At 36.2% G+C, this 23,913-nt stretch overlaps 1 protein-coding gene across 5 annotated transcripts in view; it reads right to left on the bottom strand.

Moving 5' to 3' along the window:
• LOC140164222 (uncharacterized) overlaps positions 1–23,913 on the bottom strand; it is a 150,933-nt gene that overhangs the window by 23,531 nt on the left and 103,489 nt on the right. The window contains exon 1 of one of the 5 annotated variants that reach the window (XM_072187474.1): positions 8,698–8,826. The exons of the other annotated variants lie outside the window; for them this stretch is intronic. The gene's annotated coding sequence lies outside the window, so the exon portion shown is untranslated. Of the gene's footprint in view, positions 1–8,697; positions 8,827–23,913 lie in introns of those variants that run through there. 5 annotated transcript variants of the gene reach the window in all.

Here is a 23,913-nt window from a genome sequence, read left to right as displayed (position 1 = left end):
CGAACGAAAACGAGTGAGTATTTCCAAAGTTATATTTGAATTATTTATGGCTTAAATATTATACGTTTATTGGTATTGGAATGACTTTTTGTTAAAACGTTTTGTGGTTGAATTTTTTTAAAAATATTTTAATTCGATGTGTAAGGAAAAGTAAGTATGTTTTGCCGTTTCAACGAATGAAAACGAGTGAGTATTACCAAAGTTATGTTTGAATTAATATGACTTCAAAAGTTTTAGGTATAGGCCTAAAATGTAACAATAATAGTTAATATACAGCATCATATGGTCAGCAGAAGAAAAGTATGTCATTTCAGTGTCTTTGACCCGGGGTCCTTGACCACTGAACAGCGTGATATCATGTTGATAACAGATCTAAGAATCAAAATCTTCATCATATGGACCATATTGATGTCAAAGTAATTATCTATCCTATCCTAAATCCTAAAATGACTCAAAATGCTATTGATGAAATAGTTGCTATCATGAACATCAGTTTTGCCTTTTCAACGGGAAAAATCCGATGCAAAATAAAGTTTTTAGGGCTTAGCTATAATATGGGCATAATTTATGCATGTAGGCCTATAGTATTGAACAATGTACCCATTTGACATGCACTTATAGATAAATAAATTGTCTTACTTTATTAATTTAATAACTTCTATGTTATAAATAAAATGACACATAACGTAAGTGAAGCTACTTTCTATCTTTTTTATTTGATTCATAAACTTACAGTCAAAACACACAAGAGTGAAGATTGCAGTGAGTAATCAGTCCTTTATAAATGTTCTTGCCACCATCTATCATACAGTAAACTATACATTGCGAATTAATATCAAATTATTTTAAAATAAAAAATGTACATGTAAGGTGAGTTTATATTATGTTATATGGCGAATTTAAGGAGTATTTCGTGATCCTAGCATCCTCTTTTTATGACATTTTTCAGTAGATATACACAAAAAAGCTTATTCTAAAAATTTCAGTTGATTCCGATTTTGCCTTTACGAGTTATGCATGGTTATGTGTAGACAAATTTCACGATTACTTTGCTAAACGAATTAATCTGCAAGAAATATTTTGTACATAAACATTATGTAGCCAGAGGTTTCCAGTGATATAAAAATCTCAACTTTTTAGAGAAAAGTTAGGGGATGATGCTGTGGATCACGAAATGCCCTTTTAACTAAAACCTGCAGTCAGTGCAGTGTAGTATTTGTGACGTGGTATATCGAAAGCAGACACTTTTGGGCAGGATCGTAAATGGAGAAATAGCCAAAAATCTACCCGGGGTGATTTTTTCACGATTTGGGTTTATGATGTTATTAATGTTTAAAATATTGTCTGATCGTTTCAGACCGGAATATAACTGGCATGTTGTATTTTTGAGACATTTTTCAAGGTAATTCCTACTCTCAACATTGTCAATAATATTTTTAAGGCAGCTTATCTATTATTAATATTAAAGGCCCATTCAGTGATTTGCTCATCCGGACGATCGTAAAATCATCAAAATTTTGGTACCGTACCTACATGTGCTAAGTCTGCAAATGGTTCAGCCAAAAAGCCGTGTAGGCCTATTTAAGACAAAATAAGACATTTTACACGAATCTGTATTTTTAGATACTGACAGTATCTAAAATTAGCTACAAGTATTTGAATGGCGGGGCTTGAACTAAGTCAGTACTGCTGTTTTCTTCATTTTTTGCCAAATTTGGCATTTCAAAAATACCAAATGACAATTTGAATGACTTAGGCCTATCCTTCTCTTTTAAGCAATTTATAAACAATTTTAATTTTTTTACTCTTGCACTGGGATCACTGAATGGGTCTTTAAGAAATGTGGCGTATCATGTCAAAAACAGACATCTTTTGGACAGCTTATAAATTTGGAGGCTTTCACATAAAGAGCTATTTTGCTCCACAACGCCGTTTTCCCCAATAAAATCGGACATTCCTAAGCGAAGAAATTGAGTTCGTAAGTTATGGTATTAAAAAATTGGAAATTGAAATATCGAGGGTAAGAAGCTGAAAAGACAAATAAAACCAGAACAGAACAATTTAGAGAACAATAATGAATTAATAATAATGAACAATAATGAATTAAAGAGTTGACAGGAGATTAGGATTTAATGTTTTCTGCAGTTTCAGTGTACATCTTCTCACCGTTGATGGTTTGGTGGACTGTCATGTAACATGGATGTAGTAAGCCGTGATCCTAAAAATGCCTTTCACATTGACCAAAACTAATTACAAGACCTCTTCTACATTGTGGCTGGCTTTCCCTTTTAAAGGGAATTTTTATCAACTTATAAACAATAGATTCCAGTATCGACATTCCATTCCATGTGTAACTTGTGACATGCCTAATTTGGTAGCAATTATCTAGAAATTGTACTCTTCAAAGCCAGCGAACTAAATCAAAGACTTGAAAAACCACAGTTCTTTGACCAATAGTGATACGTAAATTTGACACATGAGGAAATGAGAAAATGAAATGAGATTAATTTAATTTACATTCTGCATAAATGACCATAATAAAAGCTCATTGAACTTTAGTCTCCTCCGCAGCCAGTTTGGTTACGCTCCCTCCACACAAACAGTCTGCCAATGGCCACTTATAACGCCGTTTCTGATTGGCTGCACGTTTGTAGCCGTAGAGCTGTACATACGGGAACTTGATTGACCTCAGTCTAGCTGGCGAGATGGCGGGTCAAACTTGCTCATGAATAATAAAGTAGCCGTCTAGCCGATCGACCAATTGAAAGCTTTGTTTGACGTCAAGCTGGATGACATCGGCAGAAAACCGTTAGCGAATCAAAAAGGACCAGTTCGTGACCATTGGCAGACTGTTTGTGTGGAGGGAGCGGAACCAAACTGGCTGCTGTGGAGACTAATTGAACTTCAACTCTATTGCCAATCATTTCGTTATTGGTCCCTTGAGAAGAAACGGAAGTTCAAAGTACATTTAGCATGACCGTGACTGCCGTCACTTGTTCATGTCAAATCAGCCAAGAAGTCAATCTATATGCGGCCCACCCACGGAATACTCAGAGTTAGGGGAAGGGGGCATCATCATCACATCATCATTGTGGTCTTTATCATAGAGGAGGAACTAGGAGTTTGACCCAGTCAAGGTCAGTGCCCCTACATGGATGTGCACAATGGCCACCCATACATGAAGAGGATTTATCAGTGAAGGGGTAATGGGAATTCCAACCTGTCCAAGACAAACTTGAAAAGCGTCGGGGGAGGGGGTCTTCAAAAACTTGTACTGGGATGTGCCACGCAGACTTTTCGATGATGACTTTCTCTATACCTACTTTCTGATGTTTTTGCAACCCATCAGAATATTAGTTTACAAAAAGCACATAATTTGGCTATAATCATGCTAATTGGGCGCTTTTAAGAGCGGTACTTTTGCCCAAATACACCCAATTCTCCACTGAAAACCATATACCAAAATTGCTGAAAAATTACCCCCAAACCGTGACACATTCCCGTATACCTTCAACCAGGAAGAAAATCCCCCCCCTAGTTGGCTCCTCATGTTCATCAAGTCATATCAATACGCCTGCATGTTATATTATTTTGTTTGCAGTTGGTGGCAGTCAAAGGTTCCACTCATCAGACACAGTGCCATTTTTTCCCCTTCCCTCACAAATCACAATTCTTAGGCTCCCCCCCCCCCCCCACAAAAGAAGACAATCGCTTCCACGCACAATGAATTTTTTCATTACCTTAAATAGGGCTATTCCAGAAAATAAATGCACACCCCATATAGAGGAGTTCGGATTTCCGGACTTTTTGTCCAGTCGTGACTTTCCAGGCGAAAAACTCCAGCAGAAAAATAGTTCAAAATCAGAAATCCTCAATTTGAGAGCTCATTTTGGACATTTCCGTGATTTTTCCTTCATTTAATTGGATTTCCAGGCCTTTTCAAGTGACATTTGCAACTGGAATTCCAGTCGTTTTCAGAAAGCAGACCTGGAAATCCAGACATTTCTTTGATTGAAAATTTATTTCTCTATAGCGGGTGTGCGCTTATTTTCTGGAATAGCCCATTATCTAAATTAGATCATCCGAACTAATATGTCAGTGGTATATAGCATGCGAGAAGTCTTACCCCTTCCCCTTCCCCCCTGTGAGATGCTGGCCGCCCTGATACAAGATTTTTGGACCTCTTTAACAGAACCAGACTTAAGATCATGATTGTTGATGAAAATATTGATTTTCAGACTCTCTGTCCAAATAATGGTTTTGGCCGGCAACAACTCATTTTTTGGCCCATTTGGATGAAAATGATGTCAAAATGCTCTGTAGATCATCATGCATCAAATAAGCTGGTTACTTGAAACATCACTATTCCTTAACCCACCACTAATACTATTAGTATATTACTTAAAGTTCCCCATAGAACTCCATGTTAAAGGCCAAAATAGCCACTGAGGGTGTTTATTATTACAGCTTGAAATGGACAGAAATCATCCCCGCAGTTATTACTATTATTATGTCAGCATTGTAGGTAAAGAATAACAAAATAAACATTTAACAGAAATCGTGCATTATGGCATCAAATCCTGACCTCTTTACGGGGATAAAACCATAGATTAACATTATTCGCAGACTAAAAACCATAGTTTAAAGTTAAAAACCTGGCAAAAATCCCGATCCATCAACGTTATCAGCCATGTAATAAATATAAAACAAATTGTCATACCGTAAAACCTCGTCTACAAGCATGAATAGTGTTTTTGACAAAAGCTAAATTAATACGATAGGCCTACATGTGTAAATATAATACAATAGATAGGTCTTACAATAATACTTGTTTGTATGTGCTTGGATCTATAATTTATTTGCTTAAACTTTATAATGGCGCCTGGATTAATTTAGCTTTCATTAGACATGCTAGAAGAACTTTAGGCCAAGTAAAAAATAAAACATGTTTCACGTCCGGGTTTTCGAAAAAAGGAGGAAGAGGGGCTTTTTATTTTCTATTTTTATCGCAAAATTGGTGTAAATACCCATACTTAGAGCTGTTTTAGCGTATACAATAATGCCTGGAAAAAGGAGGAGGCCCTTTTTTATTTGTTGTTCTGAGAGTTACACCCCCTCTAATGATCACAAAATCTTCCTTAAGTGTTTCTTGTATCTTAACAAGGCTATAGAATGCATCCCAACTTCCTAGACATATTTTTTGAAAAGTTATAACTGAATTTCAAAAAATAAAAATATATTTGAGGAAACCTCAAAAAAGGAAGCGGGAGGGGACGTGAAACATGTTTATTTTTTTATTTGGCCTTATATGCTTGTAGACGAGGTTTTACGGTGTTCGATTTATTGCCATTCATATATATTGGTGCATGTACTTAACAATTAAGTGAATATTCTCAGTCATCCAGTCTTTAGCCCATTTTTGTCTATTGAAAGTTGTCTTCCCACATTGCTCACCCTCTGAAAAGTCTTGGCTACACGTTCAAAATGTACAATTAAAACAAAACAATGCTACTCAACAGCTCAACGCCCTCGCAAACAGAAAACATGCCGAATGGTGCCCGGGGAATGGTGACTCAGTTGATTAGAAATATATCCAACAATTTGTGGAATTTGTAGAAAATAAAGTGAAGAATCTACCTACAGGCTACACTAATGTTTTGTGATTATTTGGATTCGTCAGAGTATATAAATACTATCGCCTTACAAAAATAAGTGTACGAGGTTGCATGTTTGTGAGATACCGGAGTTTGTTTGTTTCAAACACAATATTTCTCTCAAATTGGTACAGAATAGACGTATGGTTTTGCTTTTGCAGCAAATTACAATTCGCAGTGACGTACCGTAAAAAGCCTCATATAAATTTCGCCGCACCTTCATCAACAGCCCCATTTTTTTGTCGATGGTTTGAAGAAAAAAATCTAAAAATTCCAAACCAATTTTTACGCCCTTTTTTTCTTTAATAATTCTCTTTGCCGCCCCTTCTACTTCCGCCACCCACCGACCCGCCCAATAATAAATACTCGCATGAATCGCATCATATAATTTTCATCGGCGATTTAAGATTGAACATTTTCAACAAGTAGACACCCCCCCCGAGTACAAATGACCATACGGGGACGTGCTGCAAACATGGGTAGCATTTTCGGCCTTCTGGTATATCAATGACCCCTTTTTCAAAGCCTATTTTGGTATATGAATGGGTCCTTTTTTCAAAATTTTCTCAATTTTTTCGGAAAACAGCCCAATTTTTCCTTAATCTAGCCAAAATGTTCCCAAAATTTGTAAAAACTAAGACAATTTTGATTAAATTCGGCCAAAATTTTTGACTTTTGGTATATCAATGATCATTGAAACTTTAAACAGAAGCATAATCATGATACTAGTAATCATGGTAATCATGGTAATAGGTTTATAAAAATCAGTAATCAAGCTATGTGCAATGTGCATTATAGCATAAGCAAAGATAAAGCATGATGAGCAATACTTTGGCTGAAATTGAAATTGGCGCCGTCAGATTGAATTCAGGATGCATGATGAAAGCACCAATTGTTGACTGATTCAAGACTGATTGACAATATTTGAACAAGACAGAAACATGAAAACATGCAATCTACCAGATTATATATCATGCATGGTTTATTTGGCCTAGCAGCCTGATCGCAAAAATATATTTTAAAATAGGCATATTATGTCAATGAACGCGTTTTGGTTTTGGTCAAAATGGGTTTTTTAATAACGTTATTTTAAATGTCGGCTTGTACATGTATGATAACTTTTCATATAGGCCTATTTAAAAAACGCACTTCAACAACCATAACCATGATAACAGCATTTTAAAAATGTTGTCAAAATGTTAGTTGTAAAACATTTTTTTAGCAAACATTTTTGCAAAATATTTCGTCAACTCTTTACAACATTTTTTGCATCACGTTATTAAAACATTTATATCCTTTATACAACCCGACATAAAAACGTGTTCTGCAAAACATTTCGTGTTGGGATGTATACTAAACAGTTATCTTGCCCAGGGAGGGATTGTTGCTTCATGCCTATCAGCCTAAGACCTAAAATACTTTCAAAAAAAGCTAGTAAACAAATGCTGAAATTATGGATGGTTCCTCTGAAAAAGAAACCAAAATATCGACCTGTAAAATAGAATATTATTATTAAATTTCGCTGCACAATGAAATGCAACCCAAGTAGGCCTATCAGTTCTTCAAAACTTCTCATGCATGATGCATATATCATGCAGTCGCCCAATTCGGAGCCTCCTAGAAAATTACAGTAAGATTATTAATAACGTCACTTTCTCTCTGAAACTTGAGTAATACTAATAATGACAATGCCAAAATGACTTTCCTATCAAGAAGATGGAAACAATTACGATGAATATGTGACACATTTACGCTCTGATAAAAACACCCTCGCCTTAAGCGAAACTATTACAGCATAAATACGACTTGGACTTGGACAGGGGTTCAACTTAAACTTCTGAAGCAAAATGGTGTCCCCTTGACCATAATTGACCAGGTGAAACGGACTTCATCAATGACAGTGACCAGCAGTAACCACGAAAAAAACATAATTTCATTTACCTTCCAATTATCTATATTTATCGTCAAAAATAGGCTGACATTGCTTGGCATTAAATAAATGATTAAAATGATTTGCGTTCATTTTGATACAGATTGCTGTTTTTAAGTAGTTTTAAGTGACCCGTCATACAGGTCAGTGACCGTAGCAATGACACAGAACCCGATTATTGAATGGACGAGATGAAATCAAACCCACATGCATTTCATTAAATTGGTAAATTGGTGTTTATTTTCTGCTCAATTGCAAAAGGCTGAGTTTGTGGTCTTTTACAATAATTGCAATAACTAACGAACTTGAAGCTTAAATTCCGCCTCAAACGTGATATTGGAAGCACAGAAACCCATATTCCTACTTAGTTTTTGGCTTTAGGCTTATTATGTAAACTTAAATGTGCCAGATGGTTCTAATAACATTTCTTTGCCATTGTCATTGGATTGCTTCATTTTTTACTGCGTAAAATGAAGTATTCTTTTTCTCTTTTTTCCTGGCTTTTTAATAAGGGACCGTTCCCAAACACTTGTAACCGGGGGGGGCTGATGCAAAAAGGAGGGGGGGTTTGAAATTTTTAACCCTCTGAAGGAGGGGGGCTTTAAAAATATCACCTTAATTTTTCTCGTAGAACATGAGTTTACACTATGGGGGGGGGGACGTTCATTTTTCATGGTCAAAAAGGGGGACACTGAAAATAATTTTAGACCCTAAAGAGGGGACCTGAAAAAATATGTGAATTTTTCTTTTTTGCATTATGCATGGCATAGTTTGGGCACAGTGGGACAATATTCATTCTCAAAATCACACATTCCATGAACAGTAACATTTTGATCGAGTAGCACTTTTGAATAGCCTAGCATTAATTGGAACTGTTGAATAGATAGTTTTAACTTTTCATCTAAGTTGAACTTGAACCCATGTCCAAGCAACGTTTAGGTGACTGCATTGAGTAACCGAATCATTCACTGAAATGTTCCCCACTTGTTCAATACATCATCAGCTTCTATAGCCCAGACTAGTTGATGAACTAACAAACAATTTCACTGAGTTAAAATGTCATAATTGCACGCAAAAGTAAAAGTTGTAGCCATTATAAATACCAAAACTTACCTTTCTCAAGTACTGATTCCAAGGTATAAAAACCTTTATATTTTTAATCTAGTTCCAGGATCTAGTTCTCAATTGATCGCAAGAATAATGCATACAATTGCTAAGATATCATATATCAAATCCAAAGGCAAATCCAACATTTTTTTATAAAACTTTTCACATAAAACAGAAGCACCATAATCATGATAAATCCAAAATGTAAATCCTATTTTGTAGAAGCTCGTAGATAGATAACGCATGGATTCGGATATCATGGATATAGCAGCACTGCACAGACTATCACCTTGATCACCAACAGCATTTCTGGACGTCCACGGATCTCGCACTCCGGTCTCGCACTATGAATATTTCCTATTCGTCGTCTGCGTACAATGAATATCTTTTCCTCACCACCACAGTTCCCGCGAGAACTATTCATTCAGGTAAGAGGGCCTGACCCACCAAATTTGTTTCCAATCATAGAGGAAATAGGAATCAACCCCGAAATTAGACGCCGTAATATGGGTCTAGTCTTCATATCCCCTGAGACTGACGAAAAAGTTACGCGTTTAAACTTTCAAAACTTTTTACAGGTACTTTATTCACTGGTATTGCCAGATTTGGTGCAAATGAATATTGGTTTGTGCAAAAAATATCAATTTAGTGGTTGGATCTATACTGTTTCATCATACATTTTGTTAAACAAGTGTACTTGCAAGTTTGCCTTGCGATATTCCCTCTTTACGAAAACGCCCAAGATGCAACTCTTATACGGCGTTTTCCAAAATGATCTCTCTGAAACTTTGAGCCAACGTCCATATGACGTCACAACTAAATTTAGCCACATATGCGCATTATGATTGCGCACAATCCGTTAAAATCGAATTTAGCGGATTTGTGAAATTAAAAGACAATATGAGGGTATGAAACGTTAATTTTCAAATTCGAAATGTTTCAACACTTTATAATCATTGGTTTCGGAACCGGGGCCGGGGCGGCACCCCTAATGGTGGTGACGGGGTTCCAAGTACCCTAATCCTCCCCAATATAATTTAAGGTATAATTCATACACTGCAAAAACAGCAGAGCAACACTTAATAAACACTTTAACACTTCATAAACACTTGTTTGTACAGTAAAGGTATTTTAAACACTATCTTGTGTTAAAAAATATAAACATCTTCATGTTTCTAAACGTGTTTTGGTGTTTATAAATTAACACCCCTATACCTTCACTGTACAAACAAGTGTTTATGAAGTGTTAAAGTGTTTATTAAGTGTTGCTCTGCTGTTTTTGCAGTGTAATTGAAGGTAAACATCACGTCATACATTTCCAAAGCTGGTGGCTGACACCACCGACACCTCCTGCACCCGCCCCTCACCTCAGTAAGTCACTATACATTTCTAAAGCTGGGGCCAACACCACCTCCTGCACATACCCGTCAGCGTTTCGCGTCTCAGATGAGGCCTCATAATGGATACCCCCGCAGTGGCTTAGGAAGATTTTCAACATGGGCAGGGGGGGGAGGCTCAGAAAATAAAAATTGTCGATGACCCATTCTGGATTCCCCCTCGGTGTCAGAATATGTTGGAAAAAATACGAAAAAAACACCCATTTTTCCTGGTTTATGAAGACATTTTTCCACTAAAATTATTGAGGGGCTGCCAGGGGGGGGCACTTCACTTTGAAATGGATATAGGTGTAGGGCTGGCACTTTCGCACTAAGGGGCATTCGGTGAGAGCAAATGTAAAAAATATGGGGTCATTGGGTGAGAACATGACCTTTTTTTGAAATGGAATCTTTGGGTGAGAACCGAAACAGCGCTTCAGAAACCTCGAAAATTGAATTTCTAGTTCTAAATGGCTTCAAATTTTTTTTTTTTTTTATAATAAATAACAAAATCAGTGATAAATGAAAGTTGCTGTTCAAATTGAACTTGTAAGGGTCTTTGGGTGACAGATCAAATGGAAAAATAGGGGGTCTTCGGGTGACAGAGCATGTGTTCGTAAAAAATATGGGGTCTTTGGGTGACAGCGATGCTGAAAAAGGGGTCTTAACAGCCCTACATACGCGTCACCTCCAAAGTTGGAGTGCCCCGGGGGATGAGCCCCAAACCCCCTCCGGTAAGTCATGCCCCGGATAATACTAAGTTAAAATAACAAGCATAATCCAGAGCATGAAAATGAATTAATGTTAAGATATTGCAACTTTTCAAAATCACTTACTTTTGCCATTGTTTAGATTCGAATTAAAGCTGCATTTTTGTTGGAAAACGATGATAGGAAATAGTCTATGAATATCATTAATTCGAACTTTTCCACATTTTCCGGGTACCTTTGTGGGCCACGTCACGAGCCCATGCGCGCCTTTTAAATAGACATAAAAGAGCGTTACATTAGAAAAGGTATTTTGAAAAATCGAAAACCTTTTTTCAATCGTAACTTTTGTTTTCAATTTTACTATTTTAATTATTTTATAATTATAATTATAATTATAATTATAATTATAATTATAATTATAATTATAATTATAATTATAATTTTAATTTTAATTTTAATTTTAACAGTGGAGCTTTTTCGAAAATTTAGACCTTTTTGACCTTTTTTTTTTTCCATTTTGGTCAAAAATGGGACTTTTTGGCATTTAGCGATCGGGGGGCGTCCTTGCCCCTCCTCTAGTACGGGCCTGCTTGCTCGTTGTTGTTTTTTCTTCACACGAAAAAGTATTTTCCGGAATAATGAATCAAAATGTTCATGAACCCTTGAACTAGGCCCACTAACCATACAGGAACCGTATACCCTAGGATCCACAACATGTTCATCTACCAGGGCACAGTTCTTTAACCCCAATACATTTGTACATTCATTGAATGACCTTTGAAAATTTGGGTACAAAAACTCATACTCCGCATCTTGAGGTCAAATTTTTCACTATGATTGTTTAATTGAGGTTTTTGAACTATGCCATTGGGATGAGGCCATTGTGGTCCATACCCGGGCCGTATACAATCTGGCAGCTATCGGAATGTCGTCACACAAGATAGTGTTTTATTGACGCCCTTAACATTGACATCGGAAGTGCTGTCACATAAAAATTAATATATTTATTGTTTGGAAACATAGGACATGAAAATGGGACATAATAAAATGTAATGAAACATATCCACTTCATTTCGCACCTGTTAAGCTGTCTGTACCAATACATTACACGATCCTAAATGGCTCTATTTGCTTATCAAGATGGCTACACTCTTAGGAAAAAAAGTTTCTTAGCTGTTTATGTGGAATCCTCAAGAGAAGAGATCTTGATTGAAAATTAAAAGAACCCCAAAATGGCTCAATTAATTTCGGGCCTTTACAGAACCCTTTTCATGTCTATGGTTCGTTCTGACCTTTCCAGAACCCTTTTCTATTCTTTGCAGAACCATTAGGTTCCTTACACGAAGTAATGTCGCTAGTTATAGTTACACCAATCAGCTGTTCCAGATGAAATCCATACACCCCTATGCATACCATAGGCTTTGGAACCGGGGGGCTTGTGGGGCTCACCCCTTCAATAATTTTGTGTAGAGCCGCTCAGTCCCCAGCACCCTCAGGATGGCTCACCAAAACTTTATCTTTTGTTGGGTCACCCCCCCCCGTGAAAATAGTTTTAAGCCAATGCATGTTAAAATATATAGAAGAAATTTAGCAAATGGGTATATTTTGTAGATATTTTTGTAGCGCCATAACATAGATGACCTAATCTTCCACACAGGAGGTTTGAAATTCAATGGGGTTACCTGAAAGTGTGACTCTATTTAAAATCTACATCCCCTGTGGAGGGGGGTGGGGGGTGGGGGTATGGATTCTAACTGGAATAGCCCAGTTTCATTTACTTTATGGCTCTTGATTGAATGTCGATCCTTTGTTGCTCGTTACCTGCGTTCCATAATTTAGGCAACTTTAGAAAAAGTCCATTTACTGAAGATATTTAATTGAATAATGCACATTTTGAGATTTCAGAATGGGTTTCTTCGTGATAGGGACAAAGTAGGGGCCTAAATAATAATTTACATCGCATAAGTACAAATTTTTCATCGTTTTTAGCAAAAGTTAGTAAAAATTATACGCAACATTCGCAATATTGTTTTGTAAATAACACTTTGACGCCGAATTTATACGCACCTTTACGAGCAATTTGGTAAGCAACTCTACTATTTTTACGACAGATACATATCTCCTTTTCCCAGCTATAGGAGCATGTACTATTTTCGACAATTTTTTTCTTCTAAATTTCAATTTCAATTTATTTTCAATAAAAACCAACAAAGAAAGAATATTAGAAAGAGGTTAAAAGTATATGGGACGAGGTGCAACGCAAAGCAAATGTTTGTCATTTTCGGCAACAGTCTTGTGACACACACCTTTAGATAAGTGTGTTATCTACTGATATACGGACGGACGGAAGTTGGATACCATGTACCTAATTTCTGTTCTAAATTCAAACCATCACTGTTTAACTCATTTCAGCGACACTTTAAAATCATCTTAACCTATGTGACGCGACTAATCTGACTTAGTCTGACACTATCAGCAATTGTAAAATAAATTGAGTTTAGGCAGAAATAGGGTGCCAAACATGATAAAATACATAAGAAATTTGTTATTTAAAAAGCTACGTTATACCATTGAAAGCAAGAAACCTACACTCTAAAATGTTTGGACATGTACACATGCATGTATGCATTTACACACATTTAAACACCTTTTTTTGTAACAGTTCGTGAACACCATTATGCATTATGTGTTCCACTATTGAACATTGGTGTTCCAAATATATAAACGGCAGTGTTCAAGGAGGTGTTCCAAATATGAACGGCAGTGTTCAAGGCCCGGGTTCAAGGTGGTGTTCTAGGTTTGTTCCACTATTAAACACTGGATGTTCAAACCTTGAACACTGCCTTATATATTTGGAACACCACCTTGAACACTGCTGTTTATATTTGGAACACCAGTGTTCATATTATGGTGTTCAAGAACTGTTACAAAAATGTGTGTAAATGGTGTTCATTCTTTTAACATCAGGCGTCCAAAAATTTTAGAGTGTATTCAGAAATAGCACACTTGGTTAATACTGCTGCATAGGCAAGTTGATGACGATACTAGTAAGTCAATTTTCAAAATGACCTACTTTGGCCTGATAGAATCAGATTGTCTGGACCTAATGGATATACCGTATACACTGTAAAAGTCATAGAACACATGTTTCCAAGATTAGTTATGAAAAGATGTCTGCATATCCATACTAAAATTTGCCTTAAATAGTGTCTCCTATAGCACTATCACAAAAGGAAACATTGTTACATTTGATTTTTAAAAATAAGACAACATTTTCAAAACTTAGAACACATAATGTAACACCTTTTGAACACTTGACACGTGTTCAAAATGTCCTTTTGTCTTTCTTTGTTTCATTTGAACACTGGTGTTCTTGTAGTTTGAACACTGATGTTCTGAAATATTTTTAGAACACTTATTACACATGTGTCATGTGTTCAACTGTATCTTATGAACACGTCTCAGGTGTTCACACTAGTGTTCTCTAAATAAGTTGAACACATGTCATGTGTTAAAAACCGTTACATTGATGAATGAGTTCCATGTGTTCTGGCCAATTTACAGTATAGGTAATACAGGGTGTCCCCCCCAAAAAAGAGGCCCCTCATTGCGCCCTCATTTTCTCCTATTTCTGAAAAGTTGATTAAATATATTTTGGTATGTAAAGAAACCTTTAATCGTTAGCTTTAATAAACCAAAACAATTATTTCAATCGGCTCACAACTTTTGAAGATATGCCCTTTTGAATAAAAGCACCCGTTTTTCACTCTGTCCACGGATAGCAAACAAACAGAGTGGTTGGGATGGCTCATGCTGTGGAATGGCCTGCACGATCACCAGACCTCACACCACTTGATTGTTTTCCTTTGTGGCAAAATCCACGATCTTCGCAAACGTATTACTGAATGCATTCGCAAGTGGCAGCGCACAAGGATGGTACGCAACGCAATTGATGCAATAGACCAGGGCTGAAACATGTATTCGCCAAGGAGGAAACCAGGTAGAGGGCAGAGCAGCACAGTAAACTCACTTCAGAAGAACCAAAGACAAACTAAACAGCATTTTAGGGTTACCTTATATCCTAAAAAGAGAAATGACTTATGTTGTAAATAAAACAAAGAAAGCAAGAAACAACAAAGTAAAAAAGTAAGAAACATAATAAAACAAAAAGGCATAAATAACCAAGAAAAAAATAAGTAATTGCAAGTAAAGCAAAAGAAGTTTGGCATCAAGTTACCCCCAAACTTAATGACACTATTACCAAAATCCATTGCCCATAAACCCACCGGTAAAGCCCATTCCATAAATAAAGTTATTTTATAAAGTTATCATTGAGGAATGTTTGATATTCATGCATGGTATGTGTACTCTTTTTCAATCTTTGAAGTAGCCAAACCTTCCCGTGGACAGAGTGAAAAACTGGTACATTTCTTTAAAAGTGCATATCTTCAAAAGTTGAGAGCCAATATTGATATAATTGTTTTGGTTTATTAAAGCTAACGACTCAAGGTTTCTTTACATACCAAAATATATTTGATCAACTTTTCAGAAATAGGAGAAAAAGAGGGCGCAATGAGGGGCCTATTTTATTTGGGACACCCAGCATATATTTTCGTGTGCGTTTGGCAAATTTGACATCTTGGAAAAATATCACATTAGTGGATCACATTCAAGTTCCTTTAATAGTGGTATAATTATACAAAGTAAACTTTGAGTCGAAACGCACCGCTCAGGCAACTATCAATTCTGGTAAATCATGGTGGTTGTGAAATATGAGTCTCTTTAATTGAACTGAACTAAATTAAATTGAAATAATTAAGAATGAATTGAATTGAATTAAAATGCGTTGAATTAAATTGAAATTAACTGAATTTGATTGAATTGCATTGCATTGCACTGGATTGAATTAAAAATGAATTGCATTGCTTGACATTGAATTGAATTGAATTGAATTGAATTGAATTGAATTGAATTGAATTGAATTGAATTGCAATCATGTGCATGGCATTCATTGATATTGTATTTACATTGCATTACATTGCATTGTATTGCATTGCACTGCATTGCATTGCTTTTACTTTGCATTACATTACATTGCATTGCATTGCATTGCATTATATTGCATTGCATTGCATTGCATTACATAATTTTGCATTGCATTGTATTGCATTGCATTGCTTGCATTGCATTACATTACATTACATTACATTACATTACATTGCATTACATTGCATTGCATTGCATTGCAGTGCATTGCATTGCATTGCATTGCATTGCATTGCATTGCATTGCATTGCATTGCATTGCATTGCATTGAATCATTAATTACTTCAGAATGGGTATATAGTTTCTTATACAAGAAAGGGAACAATTGCGTGACAGTCATCTTCAATGTTAAATAATGATACACATTATATTATGTAATAAAATTATAACATAGGGCCTACCACTGAGAATTTGATTGGCAAAGTAAAAAGTAAATTGAGTTAGTAATAATATTATTGAGATATTCCATGTCCCGACATGATCATGATTACATTCACTCATTTATGCTCATGGGATAAAAGATGGGCTGAAAACAACTTCCCTGAAATGGTAACTAGCTTCTTCTTGACAGTATCAAGGCTCTGAGTGGTGAGAAAGAAGTAGTATATCATTCAGACCCTGGATATCGTTATTTCTATTATAAAGGTAAAAAGTTTGAAACTACCGTAATGTACAAAGTTTGGCGAGCTTTCAGCCATATGCCTTTTCATAGCCATAATAAAATACTTCAATATCGTTATTTCTACTTAAGCGCCACCCGTTCAGTGCACAGAGGTCGAAAAGAATATTGCTCACAGGCGAGGGCGTAAAATTGAATTTTGGTCAGAAAGCTAAGAAAAGACCCTTGATTATGACCATTTGCAGCTCCGAAAAAACACCCATTTACCACCCGATTTACCGGTACGCCGTCAGCTCTCAAAGACCCACCACGACAAAATTCCAGGAGAGCATACCCACCAAAAACGATGATGTGCCCCACCCCCTCCTCGGAGTTCTTCATTCAAATGGTAACAATTTGGGACTATATTGACACAACTAAAGACCCATTCAGTGATCCCAGCGTAAGTGTGTAAAAATTAATATTGTTTATAATTGCTTAAAAGTGAAGGATAAGTCATTCAAATTGTCATGTGATATTTTTGAAATGACAAATTTGGCAAAAAACGAAGAAAACAGCAGTACTGACGAAGTTGAAGCCCCATTCAAATACATGTACCTAATTTAGATATCTAAATTACAGATTCGTGTAAAATGTCTTATTTTGCTTTAAATACGCGGCTTTCGGCTGAACCACTCGCAGGCTACGTTAGCACGTCTATGACAATGACAAAGGTACCAAAATCTGAATTTTGATGACTTTTACGATCGTCCGGATGAGCAAATCACTGAATGGGCCTTAAGTATTAAAGTGAGCAAAAGCATCTTTTGTGTTATTAAACTTTTAAAATATGATGCACATCGGCGATATTGATTTGTGGTCTTCCAAAATGATTCATACGAAATAAAGTCAAACTCAAAATTTCAGGCAGCTTGTCTTGAACCAATCAAAACCCAGGGTATTTATAAAGTCATTTTTCATGTGCAATGAGTTAATGGGCCATTGCATGACAGGTACCACCATAGGGACTGAAACCCCAATGTTACCTTTAAACATGGATTGATGCATTCACAGGTGGATTCAGATCATGATTCATCATTTTATTCAGGTCATTCATATTTCATGAAATAAAATTATGTCTCAATAACATCGAGAATATGAAATTACAAATGATTTATTATGTGCCTGAGTATGACATTGTTGGTACAGTCATGTTGTATTTCTCTCAAAAGCTCTCACTGTCAAAGTGAGATGATATTTTTGAAAAAAAAGTGCTCCACATAATATAACTGGGTTTCAAATACTGATAATAATTAGGAGCATCACGTGCATGCACGTATTTCTGGGTTTTAAATGTATTTTAAGAGCAGATGTTGGTTCTAAAAGGCTTATAATGTATCCTAATGTAATTAAAACGCTGAGATCGATGTGGATGGATGTGCTCTTAGGTCCCACAAAAAATACACAAATAAAAAGCTTTAACACGATACAGAAATAAGCAACATTTAAACAACTATATAGCATTTTTTTTACATGTATAACATATAAATTTGTAAGCGCTCTTTAGCAAAGTCATAGTTCATTGGAATTTACAACCGTATAGGCGAAAATAGTCATTCTTTGCACAAGATGGCAATTTAAAGAGAATTGGCCATTGCTCATTGAATTGAAGCTAGTATATGGACAACATAGGTGTGCTCTTTCATTTTATTGACATAAAATCTGAAAAATATAAGGATCTTTCGAGGTTTTGACTTTGCCTACATTTGGTCAAAAATTGTGCCTGGATAGGTCGTTTTCAACAGATTTACCACATTCGCCTTGCTATAAACATTGAATTGCGTCATCTGTTGACGTAATAAAAAAATGTTTTTAGGAGGACGTGTTAACTTTCGTTCGATATATTAAAAAAATCTGATTGGATGAAGGGAACACTTGAGGTTTTGACAAAAACCAATTCCAGATGCCTATTTTTTCCACTAGTCACCAGCTAGAAGCTCACATCTCTTACGATGCTATGCACTCAACCGTAAAGACTGTGTAGAGACAATTCACTGCTTGCTTGGAAGCTCTTGGACGAAATTGTGTGCTCAGGTGTATTGAGCCAAACCTTTCCATGTATGCAAGAGCCACCTCAAGAACCACTGAACCAATGTGTTGTTTGTACTCATTTTAATGCATTTTTCATGCTGAATCCAAATATGGGCATGACAAATTATGTACAATTTTGGAATTTATCGTCTGCAGTCGACACCCGCGTGGAGAGGGTAATAGAAACAATCGAGGAAAGGAAAATTCTATTATTTAGGAGGAGAAAGTAAACGACTATTATCATCACAGATTATCACACACAAAAAGGTGAAAAGGTCCGTTTTTAAAAGTTTTAAAAATGCTTCAAACATGCTCAACATTGCTTGCAGGTATTAAACAAGAACAATATTTTTTGCACACACGTTTCTTTATTATTGAGAGACTCATCGCATCCAAATTACCACGGATATTAGCAGGAAGACTGTTCTATATTTTGGCAACTCTCATGTGAAAAGCACATTTTAATACCAAAAGAATTCTAAAGAGAGATGACATTATGAGTAAGTGGTTGGGCTATGTACTCTTGTCTTACTTTGCCCTTTTTTATGTCTGTAGGTAGGTGGCAAATGTGGTGAAATGCCATGATAATTTTGATTCGATTTAGCAAAAGTTATACTTAATGCTTCATGAATACCCGCATGCCAAGTTGTGAAATTCCTTCCGAGAAGTTGTGGCTCTGGCATGTTTGGCGACTTCTAAATAATTATGTGGTATTAAACTACGATCATGTAAATAAATGAATATTTTGTTTTGGGACTGATTATTCGGACTAGGATTAAACAAAGTTGTGTGCAAATCATTAACATTATCAGTCAGTCTGATCCGCAACGAAACTAGGTTACGTTCCTGCTTTAAACTGACAGGTAAACGTCACCGATGACGCGGTTTCTCGTTTCAGTCTTAATTGGACCCTGTTCACATTAGAAAATTTCTTAATTCAACGAAGATAAGTTAATCTTGATTAACTAATTAAGCATGTATACACATTACGCTGAACGAAGATCGAACGACACACATTTCATGAAAATTAACGAAGCTATTAACGTCCGGCTATTATTAAAGGCGGTGAGGGTCACTTGTCACATCGGATCACTTTCCTTCGTCGAACGAAGCGAACGTACACATTACCAATGATTACAAAATCAAAGTATTCCTTCGTCGAAACAACCTTTTTAGCTTCGTTGAACGAAGCATTTTCAATCTTCGTCGAAGGAGGAAAAGTGCGTACACATTAGGAAAAAAGGATTTTTAATCTTCGTTTGAGATTCGTCGAAAGAATAAAATTTTCTAGTGTGAACAAGGTCTTGGATATCAAGGTCCAGGTAAGTTTTCTTGGGTATTTTTCGCATTTGGAACGTTTTTGACAGCCCAATTCGACGCCTTAATCGCGACACTGGAATCACTGATCAAAGGTGTACTGATGCCGATGGCTGACGTTGCCTACAATTACATTTGTGTGGCGCCCTCTATATATTCATGTTATTTACGGATCCCCATCATGTATTTCGTGTGCCAAACTGGCCCTGGGAGACTTGCGTTCCCAGGCTGGCGTTATCAGGAAATTAATCGAGAAAGAACACATTTCTACATTTCAAGCACACGATGGCTAGGCTGGTTAATGCATCTGTCTTTGCGTTTCATCAAATGCCAAGTATCTTAAACTTTATAAACATAGTCCTACACGTATCATGGTATCGAAATCCAATGACATAAAAAAATTACATGGGACTCATAGCGCAGTTACGTCCACGGCAAATTCACCGTGACCTTTCCAGCCATAAACCCGCTTATTGAAGATTAAACCGATATATGCAGTACTAAACCATTATATAGTAATCTATTGTCCAATGCAAATTTATTACCACATGATAATATTAATCCAATGAACGACCGAATTGTCCGCTACGGACGACTAATCCAATCGATAATGACGCTATTGGCATGTACGAGAGGAGCTCCACTGACCGAGTTTTGGGGTATTTTTTCACTGGTTTGCAGCTGTTTGCTGTCATTTACTCATCAAGGCGGACCACCGTTATTATTTATAAGGACTATGCTAATTATTTAAAGATTGACATGTAGAGAATAAGCCACACTTGATTGACAGAAAGTACTAAAATTGTACCTATTACGGTTTTATGACACCAATCTTCCAAATACGACCAAACCATGGCTGCCCGGTGAAGCAAAATGTGCAATGCATTGGAATAACACGGCGAGTTTGGATAGATGGTAGGATTTCTTTTTCATAAAAATGTATGTACCCCCGTTATTAAAGCTTGTACCGGGTTGAAAATTCAGATATTTGGAAAAGAATAAGTAATTGAAACATAGAGCAAGTTCTAAAATCATAGCTTTTATACTTTTTGATATATGACGCTAAGTAGTTCATCCCCTGTAGCTACAACACAGCGCTACCAGTAGGGTTCAATTGCCTATTGTGAGTGCCCCTGTGCTGTGTGCATATATGTAGTTAACATCTCATATTCACTATGGACTATATTAGCCGAATTTCGTTAATTAGTGTTGCGCCCTTACTTTTAGTATAACTCGTTACAGTACGAGTACGTGTAAGGCGCTCATGATATCGTGTGCGTGTGGTGGAACACTCATGTCACGATGGCGTCTGCGCGCACTGTCATGACAAGAGGATATCACATTGATCCGCATCTGAGGAGTGCGCATTTATGCAAATTCCGCTTCCTACAGAGTCGCCCACTATCTTTCCCCTCCTAACACTGTAACCATGGTAACAGTCAAACCAAATATTCACATTCCAGGGAAAGGGGGAACATTAACAATCGGGCTTAATGCATTGAATAATGGACAAAATTCGGTTCTCAAATGTTTTTTTAACTCACAGTTATATCACATCCCCCCGATAGAGGGTGACTGTCGTTATACGTCAAATAAAAACCAATTATACAACTCAATACTTAAAATTCTCTTGTGGCACGTTTTGCATCACGCTTCTAAATAATACTGGACAGATGCTACAGTAGTCATGAGCAATGTATGTTTGTTTCCCGTTTGTTTCCTTTCTTTGCAGAGTGAATAAGCAACTAAAAATAATATTAGAATACCTATAATGAAAGATTCCTCTGTGTTCACGTATTATTGTACGTAGTTCGCACTTATACACCAGGCACAAAAAGAAACTCGTCAGTTATAGTCATCCGTGCTGTTCAACAACCTGATAAGTTTGGATTATTCTGAAATATACATTTTGTTAATTCGACTTTGCTTTCTCATTTGGCACCCTGTTCGTGAAAATTTAACGAGAATTTACCAAGATATGCGCCTCCAAACCCTCAAACCCCAAAATCAAAAGTTGCAATTTCAACGATTTTCAATGGGAACGCATCGTAGTATTGCACACCAGCACCACGGGCCGATCAATAAAGCACAATATAACAGGTACAATTGAATCGTAAAAATTGCAACTTCACTATATTTGCCACCTACCTACAGACATACAAAATTGCAAAAACATCTTCCTGAATATTCTTGGAATTCTGAAACCAGTTCAAATAAATCCCATTCATTAGAGAATTATATTTTCTCATATTCTTAATAAGAATATCAAATTCAACAACTAAATCTTCACATGTTTTGAACAAATTGTTACCATAATAAAGATCTGAAATATGACGAATACCCTATTCATCCCACTCATGGTAATAGAAAAACATTTTTTGTTTTCAACCGAACATTTTTTCCCACCAGATTGGGTCTTGAAGATGAAAGTCAGACAAGTCTAAATTCTCCTTGATTTTGTACCTATATAAATACCAAAGTTCAATACTTTCCACAAGCTGGCAGTTAGATAAAGTATTCAAAACACAATCAGGGGCATCAGTCCTAAACAGGACTGTCCAGTCAGAATGAAAATTTTCCAGAACAGAAAGTTCCAAATGCTTCAAAAAGCTAGAATAGAATAGTCAGGGTCAAGCAAGTGCTTAATCCAAATAAATTTTTGAGCCTGAAAAAACACAAGAGGATCAAACATGCGTGGCCCACCATGCTCAAAATCATTACATAAAATGTCCCGCTTGACTCTATATCGTTACCCCCCATTCCAAATGAATTTGTAAAACAAGTGATTCAACTTTTTAAAAAAAGGTTTTGGGGATTTAATGCAAAGAACTGAAAACAAATAAAGAAGTTGGGGCAGCAAAAGGGATTTAATAACAGTAACTTTCCCAATACTAGTATTAGGGATAAATTTTATATGCCTCCAACAGTTAAGGGTTTGCTCAATCTGATAAGTTTGGGGATAAAATTGAGTTCATAAAGGGGGCTGACATTAAGTGAAGAATTATCGCCCAATGTTTTAAAAGTGTTTGAATTCCACCTAATGCCATTATCCTGAAAAGGACAAAGATTGGTTCCCTTAAGACTACCAATGTGGATAGCTTCAGATTTAGACACATTAGTTTTAAGGTTATTAATTTTTTTAAACTGTTGTGATTTGGTACTTCACAGCATCTTACGAATGGTAGTGAACTTTGTCAAAAACTGCATTGCTCAATTCATAGCGAGCGTGTAGAAGAATTAAAATATCACAGATATATTTTTATAGGTGCTGCGGTTCTTGAGTTACGTTGTAAAGAGGGCTGAAACAACAACACTTTTGTAAAACGTACATAACTCATTAACAACAATAAATTAAGCAAGTTTGCAAAGTATACGATTTGTAGAATGACCTTTTGCAAAACATCAAGGTGTTAATTTTCAATAATATATTGATCTCTATAATGAAAATCGATTTTTAGGTTGCTTCGACCAACAATACCTCGTCTACCCTTAAAGCCAGACAGTTCATAGCTTAGCAATCAAGACTTTGGGATTTTACATCAGTAAGCTTAGGTTCTAAGCAAGTTAGTAATGGTAATAACTCGATTTTCAAAATTTTAGAGTAGTCCGATGATCTCTGAATTGAAGAAAAAAAAGAGAGAGCGGAGATGGAGAGAAAGAGGGAGAGAGTTGAGGAAACATACAGAACGTTACGCTAATTTCCTTAATTTTAAAAAAGGATCCAGATGTTAAGTAAAGATACAGTTGAAATTATAAATAGAATACAATTACCACGATGACTGATAAATAATAAAGAAAAAAATCTAATTGACTTAGCGTTTGAAGGCTAGCCTGGATGATATAGATATGAGCTGTCTTGCACCAAAAGGTGTTTCTGTCCTTGTCTTCTTTCTTAATTTGCTCTTTCAATCCATGTGTTTGAATACGAGTAACTTGTTTGCAGTAAGGTTGACTCAAAAAATCAACTTTGTATACTACTTGAAAACTAACAAGTTTCTATAATAACGTACATTAAGGGTCATTCCACCGACACAAACTTCTCATTCAATAATACAAATTACTGTCACATCGGCTTCATAGCTCG

The sequence above is a fragment of the Amphiura filiformis genome, chromosome 11, assembly GCF_039555335.1.
Source record: "Amphiura filiformis chromosome 11, Afil_fr2py, whole genome shotgun sequence".
Classification (NCBI taxonomy): Eukaryota; Metazoa; Echinodermata; class Ophiuroidea; order Amphilepidida; family Amphiuridae; genus Amphiura; species Amphiura filiformis.
Note: the sequence above shows the minus strand (reverse complement) of the source record. Positions and strands in the feature narration are given on the sequence as shown.